Here is an 8,951-nt window from a genome sequence, read left to right as displayed (position 1 = left end):
TTATTATGCACAAGATATGTACATTGTTACTCGGTATTTTTCTTTTTTAGTTTTTAACACTTCATTTCTTTATTTTTAGGAAAAGGGGAAAGGGGAGAGAGAGGGAGGGAAACATGAGCGTGTGGTTGCCTCTTGGGTGCCCCCTACTGGGGACCCAGCACACAGCTAAGGCCTGTGCCCTGACTGGGAATCCAACCAGCAACTCTTTGGTTGGTTTGTAGGCCAGTGCCCAGTTCACTGAGCCACACCAGCCAGGGCTGTTACTCCGTATTTTTCTATCCTACCCCGGTCACCTCATTCCCACTCTCTCCTGTATTTAAGAAGACGAATCGGAAGCCACTGAGCCCATCTCACCGTCCACGGTCCTGAAAGCAACGAAAGAGCCCCCAGTCCAGGACTTTAATCCTTGGGGTGACTTCTCAGGACTCCCTGCCGAGACTGGAAGGGCTTCCACTGTAGGAACAGCCTCAAGTGGCCGACGGGAGTTGCATGCTGCATGCACGAGTGGTCTGGGCCATGGAGGGAGGATCTGACCACCCCCCACCCGGGCCCTCTCCCCTGTGTGGAGTGGGGGGTGGCTCCATGGGTCTCCACAGCCCGATGCGGGGTCTCTGACAGACACACTTACGATGCGCTCACCTGCTTTAGTGCTGATTCAATAACACAGTGTGGGTGTGGAGAGCTTTTCTGGGTTAGGAAGAGATTTCTTTTTTCTTTTTTTTTTTTTTAGGTTTTATTTTTAGAGAGAGGGGGAGGAAGGGAGGAAGAGAAGGAGAAAAACATCAATGTGTGATTGCCTGTCAAGCACTGTGTACTAGAGACCTGGCCCACAACTAATGCATGTGACCCCACTGGGACTCAAACCAGCGACCCTTTGATTCCCAGGACGGTGCTCACTCCACCAAGCCACACCGGCCAGGGTGAAGGTTTGGGCCTCAGTTTTATTTCTCCCCACAGCAATTTGCCTCTGGGTGTGACGCCCTCACAGAGGTCATGGTCACGGACATGGACACAGCTCTCATGCAGCCCCTGGGGTCCCAGACCTTGGAGCACCCTGTTCCGTCCCCATCCTGGCTGGGCCCCCTGCTCTGTCACAGTGGAGTCCCTGCTGCCCACTCCCTTCCCCAGTGTGTGCAGGTCCTCGGGTGACCCAGGTCTGGCTCACAGCGGGGGACAGCAGGGGTTTCCGCAGCCACCCTGGCCCTTCCCTGGCTGCCCCTCCACTCCCAGAAGTGCTGGGCAACCCACTCAGGAAGGGGAGGGGACCTGGGGGACGGAGCTGGGGGTGGGCAGGACCCCATGACTGGGGGCTGGAATCTGTTTTCTTTTCCAGTAATTGTTCTCCCTTCCTGGAAGACTTCTGTCCTCATTCTTGTGCCTCTCCCTGTGGACAGCCGGGGAAGGGGGGACTCCCTGCCCCAGGTGCTCTTGTTCTAGGGGGGCTGCAGTCACCCCACCCCACTCACCCCAGCCCCATGCCCTGTGGCCTGCAGAGTCACAGGTGCCCCCCCCCCACCCCGTCTCGAGCTGCTCCCGACAGGACCCACCCAGGACGGACCCAGGGTGCCGGTCTGGGAAGGGGATCCTGGGGGCCTCCAGGGTGGGGCCCACTGGGTGTCAGCCCTGGGTGCTCCATTGGTGCCGTGTCCCCGCCCCGCACACGCACAGCACGCACACACTGCCCACCCCCACACGGCACACACCTCACACAGAGTGGGCATGCCACGCACACCACACACCACGCACGTGCGTCCACCCCCACACCTGCACGGCTCTACCCCAGACCCTCTGTGCGCCTCCCTCCAGTGGGACCTGCAGCGGGGCCATGGGGGCGAAGGGGGCACCTCCCCATTGCAGGGAAAAGGGAGCGGGGTGCGCGGCTGAGGCACTCCTGCCCCCGCTGTGGGACAGGGCCAGCAGGACAGACACTGAAGCCAGGACAGAGGAGGAAGGCCTGTGCCCACCGGCTCCCCAAGTGCCCGAGGGCCCTGCCTGGGTCTGTGCTGTGGGGGACCCTCAGGTGAGGTTTCTGTGAGGCAAAGTCCTGGCAGGAAGGAGGGGGTTCCCTCCGGGATGCTGGAGCTTCCAGTTTTCCTGTCCCCAGAGCTGCCGTCCCACGGGGCACATCCCCGCCCCAGGCCCTGCACCTCTTCACAGCTGCCCCAAAGCATGGGGAGGGGGAGCGGTGCCCAGGGTTAGGGGTGGGGCTGAGCCTCCCTTTCAGCTCAGGTGGGAGAGGCCCCTGGTCAGCACTTGCTCCTCCGAGGAAGCCTGAGCTGGGACGTGGGGTCGCCTCCCAGCTGCCAACCGAGGGGTGAGGGCAGCACCCTAGGGTGGGATCTCGTTCCCTCTCCACACCTCATTTTCCCACCCTGACAGTCTCCGTGGGGTGCTAGACCCCCACCCAGGATGTCCTCAGCCCCAGGGTGTCAGGGAGTGGAGGGAGACTTCTTCCCAGGGAAGACTTGGGGGGGGGGGGCCCTGGGGAGAGGTGAGGCGCTGGCCACCCCGCCCGTGGTGGGGGGCAAGGGCTTGCGGGTGCAGGTGCGCAGAGGGGAAGGCGGAGCAACGACGACCCCGGGGAGGAACGGACCTCACGGCCTGTGGAGGGTGTCCCGTCCCAGCCCTCCAGGCCCAGGGGCCCAGGACAGCAGCCGCCCCCAGGGGCGGGGGCTGCAGGGCAGGGAGCCGGCCTGGAGGAGGTGCTTCAGGGAAGGTGTGGGGGCCGCCCCACGGGCTGCAGAGGGGGCTCCCCCGGGCACGGCCCCTCCTAACCCGCCAGGCCCTCGGGGTTGGGGCCTGACATGGGGTGGGAGCCCAGCCTCCTGTGGAAGTGGGTGTGGAGCCCCCACGGCCCCCGGTGGGCTGAGTGGCACACGCACAGCAGGCCGGTGCTGTCAAGTTTATTATCTCTTTGCGGGGGGGCACACTGGGGAACTTGCAGGAGGGGCTGTGGGGCGGCTCCCCCAGGGGCCCCTGCCCAGCAGGTGGTCCCTGCCTTGTGGGGCAGAGGTGAACGGTCGCTGCTGGCAAACCAGACAGGCTTGTGGGCACAGCCGGGTCGGTGCAGGGGGGCTGCCCTTTCTCTGGGCCCCTGCACTGGGAGGAGGGCAGCTCAGCCCTTTGGCCGAGCGCTCCCAGGTCTGAGCGGGCCAGTGTGGGTGGGACAGCCAGCTCGCCGTGGGGCCCCGTGGGTGCTGCCTGGACACGGCCGCCCTTACCCTTTTCTGTGCCTGAAGTGGGTCCTCACAGCAGGGCCCAGAGCAGGGCTGGCCCCAGGCTGAGCAGGAGCCCCCCAGCGAGGGCCCAGAGGCTGTGCCCTGCTCGGGACACCCCATTACAGAGGTCTGTATTACAACAGGACACACCCTGCAATTCAAACTTGGGGACCAGCTGACCCAGGTCCTGGAATATCTTATCCTGTGGACTTGGCCTTGGGGCTGAGCCAGGTACTGCCTTAGTCTGGTTGGAAAGCTCCTCACAGGAAGTGGAACACCCCCCGTGCTGCATGCTGAGCTTCTCTCCTGCAGGAGGAAAAAGTGCCTGCTGTGGGAGCTTCTAGTCCCTCTGTCCCTGTTGGGGTGGCCGTGGTCACCAGCTCCCCTTGGCCGTCCCTCCATGAGCTGGGAGCCCCCTCCCCTCCACCCCGGGGGCCTCTGCAGGCTGCTCAGTGCAGAGGGCGGGGAGGCAGGGACAGGCAGCAGCCCCAGGTGACACGGACCTGGCCCCTGACACACCCACACCCCTTCCAGGAGGCCCCCTGAACCCAGCCGCACGCTGTGGGCGCAGGGTACTCACCACCTGGCAAGGTGGTGATCAGGTTGCCCTTAAAGCAGACGTTCTGTCCCTGTCCACAGGTCATGACCCAGCACTGCGTGATCGTCTGGACCCCAGGACAGAAGTAGCACTGCAGGCTCAGGGCTGGGGTGGGGTGGGGACACAGGGCAGGCTCAGAGGACAGGAAGGCTGGCTTTAGACCCCCGCCGACCACAACCACAACCCGAATTGGAACCCATGGTCCAGGAAGGTGCCTCCAGGCCCCTGCCCATACCTGGGAAGCCCACCCTCCGGGGCTGGGAGCACAGACCCCTCAGGGCCCAGGAACAGGGGACTGAGGACCCACCCCCACTCCCAGGACAGGTCCGGTCAGCACTGGCACTCACCATGGTCCGAGCACAGCAGGACCGCCAGCAGGACCAGATGGAGGCCTCTCATGCTTCCTGGATGCTGTGCCACGAGGGGGGTGCCTGCGGCGGGGGTTCCAGGTTCAGGTTCAGGTTCGGGCTTCCCCTCCCAGCCCTGACCCTCCCTGGCTGACCCCCTGCTCACCTCCCCTGCCTCCTCCCACCTGCACCGGCCGTGTGCTCACTGCTGGCCTCAGCCTCCTTCAGCCCCGCAGCATCTGCACCCACCTCCCCGCTGGCCCTGATATATCCACCACCCACTTCCGGCCTCCGCCTGCCCCCTCAAGCCTTTGTGCCCCACCCATGGAATTATGAGTTAGGCGTGTTTATTTGTGAAGTCTAAGAGCCCCAGGGGCCTGACAACAGGCCACACCACAAGCTCGTCCCTGCCATTTCCTGTAGCTTTAACCCCTGGAGGTAATTCCTGCACCAAAGCCGGTGTCAGCCAGCCCAGTCTCAGGACAGGGTGGGTGGAGCCATCCAGAGTGGAGCTGGGGGAGGGGTGATGGATGGGTGCTTGTAGGATTTCGAGGAAGACTGGGTGAACCTCTGCAGTTTGGGGAATTTCCAAGAGGTTGTGGGTGGCTTTCTACACAGTCCCTCGGTGGTCCCGGTCTGCCTCCCCTGAGCAGTGCGGTGACCCACCTCCCTTCCCTTGTCCTGGCCCCAGTCCCTGTCCCCAGGTCTGTCCGGGGTCATCCAGGGGCTCCCCAGGAAGGACCTCCACAGAAAGCACAGAAGCAGAAAACACCTCACACGCTAACACGTGTTTGTCCGTGGGTTTCACTGCCGCCGGGAACCATGCACATCACGGAATCCATCCTCAGTGGGTCTCGAGCACATGTGGGTGGAAACCATGGTTTTCAGTCTCACACGTGCAGCCCGTGTCAGGGCGGGTGGTCTGACCGCGGTGAGTGGGGCAGCAGCGGGGGCCGGGTGTGGACGGCCACCTGGTGGAGAGTGCCAGGCATCCTGCACCGGGTGAGAGCACCCGTGAGGCATGACCCCGGCTGCATCCCCGGTCCCTGCAGACCGCCTCGGCCTCAGCTGGGCCCCAGCCGCAGGCCCAGAGAAGCTGCACCGTCAGGCCGGGGTGGGGGGGGGGCATGGCTGCCCGGGGCCAAACCCATGCCAGCCTAGTGACAACACTCATCACTGAGGACCAAGCAGCAGCAGTAACACCACACACGAGAATGGGGGTGACCCACCCCAGGCCCAGAGTCTGTCTGTGGGCCCGGGGACAGGGCTGGGCAGGGGAGCCGACACAGACCTACAAGGCAGAGGCCCCAGAGCCAGTCACTCCCGGGCAGAGGGGCCCCGGGGCCAGTGGGCCGACCTCCGGTGGCGGGGCGCCAGGACACCAGCACCGTGTGGGGCCGCTCCCTGGGGCTGGAGCTCAGACGTCTCGGGGGAGGTCTGGAGCCTGCCTCAGGGGTGCCTGGGAGGGGGTGGACTCCTCCCTCTGGGTCTCCTCACAGGTGTCCTCCACCCCTGGCAGCAAGTGGGGAACCTCCCCAGGAGCCCATGGGTGGGTGGCCCTGCTCTGCAGCCCTGGCTGCTGGGGTCCCCCGTGCACATGTCCAGAGTGCGTCTCCTTGCCAGATGTGACCCACTCCCCGGTCGTTCCTCTGCTTTATCCTCACGCAAGTGTGGGACCACCTGCTGTGCAGGCCCCCGCCTTGCCCGCTCCCCTGTGCACCCGCTGCCCCTCCCCCTCTCCCGCTGTCTGTGGACTGTTTGTGCTTCCACTGCTCGGGGGTCGGACTTCCAATGGTTCGGGTTTCTGGCAGCTCTGGTTGTTTCTGCTTTCAAACTGGTTGTTGTCCTTGTTTTGGTTGTGGGGGGAAGTGAAGGGTTTCTGCCCAGGCCTCCCCCTGGGCTGGGAGTGCAGGGGGCACTGTCTAGATTGACTGGTTTATTCCATAACTTCCAGAAACGGTTCTCTCTCCCCTGGCAAGGACACGCACATTTTTATTCTCGGTGATCACTGCACTTCTTAGTGTGCAGGTAAGGGAGCGGCTCAGGACCCCCTGCCCTCCACAGCTTCGGGGCTGGAGCAACAGCAGGGAGACAGCAGGCTGGCCCAGCGGACCCCTAAACTTCAGAATGTCCCCTTTCTGCTTCTCCTTTGGTTCCTGGGTTTCACTGCCTGAGACGGGACTCGGGTCCTTTCTCCCCTTAAACCACCTTTTCCATCCCTTCCCAGTAGGATCCTTAGGCTGAAACAACAGGGAGAGTTTGCACAGGAAAGATCTCATCCTCTTTACTAGACCCTGACCTTCAGCAAAACTGTTCCACGTTGAGACCGCCCATCCTTTCAAAACAGACACAGAAACACAACATTAAGCAAAGACAAAGTTCAAGGACACAAGCAGTCTCAAACTCAATCCTCTTCAAGGAGGGACTGGAACACCAGCCTTAGATTCTGTAATATTTCACTTTTACTTATTTTTTAGAGAGACGGGAAAGGAGGGAGAAGGAGAGAGACATGGGTGTGGGAGAGAGGTACACCCACACGCTGCCTCTCGCTCACCTGCAGTGGGGGCCGGGCCCACCACCCAGGCATGTGTCCTGGCTGGGAATCAACCCCTGACCTGTGAGCTGGCAGGCCAGCACTCAGTCCACTGAACCAGAGCTGCCAGGGGAAAGCCTTAGCATCTTATCTCACACCCCCTGGCACCGCCAACCACCCTGACGAGGTCCAAGTGGCAGAGAGAGAAGATTCCCGGTGGATTGCAAACAGCAAAGACCAGGTCAAGTCTCTGAAAGGAGAGAAAGCCGCCAACGAATAACTGAAACCCAGACACACAGAGGAGAGCTCCTGAAACGAAACTGACTTCCTCCGGGGAGAAAGGGAAAATGAAACTGGGAGTCCTGGCTGGTGAGTCAGTGGGTTGAGCAACAGACTGTGACCTGAAAGGCCACCTGTCCCTGAGTGAGGGGTCATGCCTGGGTTGTGGGTCGTGTGCTGTGTGCCAGGTCGGGAGCATGGGGGGCATGGGCAAGGCCCCCGATGGAGGTTCTGTCTCACATGGTGTTTCTCTCCCTGTCTCCCTCCCCCACCCCGCTAAGAGTCCCTGCACATGTCTCTGAGCAACAAGATCCCAAATAAAAACACAACCTTTAAGCTTGGAGTCCATCCCCATCCACTCCCCAGACTGGAGCCATTCGACTCCCCAGAGACCCGATTCCTTCACCAACAAAGGGTGTCCAGGAGGCTCATGCCTCAGCGGGAGAGCAGGGAGAGCAGGGAGAGCCCCCAAGATGAAGAACTGGGCAATTCCCGAGACCCCTGCAAGGGGGCGGAGGCAGGAGGTGGCACAAGGCGCACCCTGAGGCTGCCCTGCTGTGCCGACCAGCGTCCAGCAACCTGGTGGCCAGGAGAGCCTTCCAGCACCGAGGGGGACTGAACAGTGAACCCAGGGAGGGAGGGGGGAGACCTGTCTCTCCCACTGACTCCGCCGTCCAGAGCCTGGTCCCTCGGGCTGACGGGTGCTCCAGCCTTGCCAGAAACATGAGCTCAGCCTGGGGGAGGGAGCCCTGGAAACTCTGGGCATCGTCCCCGTTATGTGGGGAGGAAGCCTTTGAGACTGCTTTGTCCCCAGGGAAAGCTGGCACCCTGTCTACCTGCCACCCAGCATGAACCCTTTTAACCCCCATCCCACCCACTCTATGCATCCTCAGGACAAAGGGCTCGCAGCTTTGGCGCCCTTGGGTCTCTGGCCTCTGGCCACCCGGGGGCTTACCACGCTGGCCTTCAGCGGCCCTTCCTTGTGCCACCCTGCTTTGCCCTGAATGTGTGCCCCTCACTGCCCCCCACCTCAGTGAGGCCGGTTCTCCTCCCTGGGAACAGATCAGGAATTATCCCTGACTCCTAGTTAATAGACGTGCTGATGTGTACTTCTTTACGTGTGTTGGCAAGAGGAACCAGGTGCCTCCCATGCACAGACTCAGCCTGTCACAGGCAGCTGGTCACCCACCCCAAGGCCCTCGGGGCCTCCCTGGGAGTGCACACGGTCCCGTCTGGAGTCGCCACAAAGTGGAACCCAAAGCAGATCCAGAGGCCCACCACCCCTACAAGAGCTGGTTCTCAAGAGGAAGGTGCTGATGTAAAGGAAAGTGGTTTAGTTGCAGGTGCTGGCCACCTGGAAGACGGGAGACTCACATCTCAGACCCCATGTCCACCTCTCATGGGGGCAGCAGTTTTGGAAGGAGGACGGGGGAGCAGAAGGAAGAGATGGAGGCAGGGGTTGAAAGCTTCTCCACAGGCAGGTGAGCACAGTGCATTCTGAGAAGGCCCGTGATGACCAGGAGTGTGTCACCCTGGCCTCCATGGGGGAAGGTTAGCAAATCTCCTGGAGCCGAGGTGCTTCAAGATCAGAGTCTGTGCCTTTTGAGCCATTACTTCCTTGGATTGTTATGCAAACAGGCCGTGCATGTACGAGCTGCACAGTGGTGAGTGCCGGCCCTCACAGCTACAATGTCAGAAGAATGGTGGGGCGGGTTCCAACTTCCCAGCATGACAACCTTCACTGTTTCAAACCTCCACTCTCAATTCTCCTTCCTTTTCTGTGAAAGTTAGATGTTGTAGCCCAAATATTTCCAAAAGTTAGGAGAATGAACACTGAATCTCATTCTTAAGGGAAAAATAAAGTTTTACAGTCAAGTCACAAGATTCGAGTCTCATGTCCATATCTGTGTGTCTCGGACCTTGGTGAGGGGGTCCACAGCATTGTAGCTGAGACAAAAGAATTTCACAGGGACTGC

General features: G+C 61.4%; 1 long non-coding RNA gene across 1 annotated transcript in view; it reads right to left on the bottom strand.

The window, feature by feature from the left end:
* The window catches only part of LOC114514591, a 20,480-nt gene extending 16,021 nt beyond the window's left edge, over positions 1 to 4,459 (bottom strand). Inside the window, exons 1-3 of the long non-coding RNA XR_004904462.1 lie at positions 4,370 to 4,459; positions 4,164 to 4,247; positions 3,802 to 3,921 (exon numbers count right to left, since the gene is read on the bottom strand). This is a non-coding gene — a long non-coding RNA (uncharacterized LOC114514591). The remainder of the gene's footprint in view (positions 1 to 3,801; positions 3,922 to 4,163; positions 4,248 to 4,369) is intronic.
* Positions 4,460 to 8,951: the final 4,492 nt, after the last annotated feature.

Source organism: Phyllostomus discolor, chromosome 7, assembly GCF_004126475.2.
Source record: "Phyllostomus discolor isolate MPI-MPIP mPhyDis1 chromosome 7, mPhyDis1.pri.v3, whole genome shotgun sequence".
NCBI classification, from domain to species: domain Eukaryota; kingdom Metazoa; phylum Chordata; class Mammalia; order Chiroptera; family Phyllostomidae; genus Phyllostomus; species Phyllostomus discolor.
Note: the sequence above shows the minus strand (reverse complement) of the source record. Positions and strands in the feature narration are given on the sequence as shown.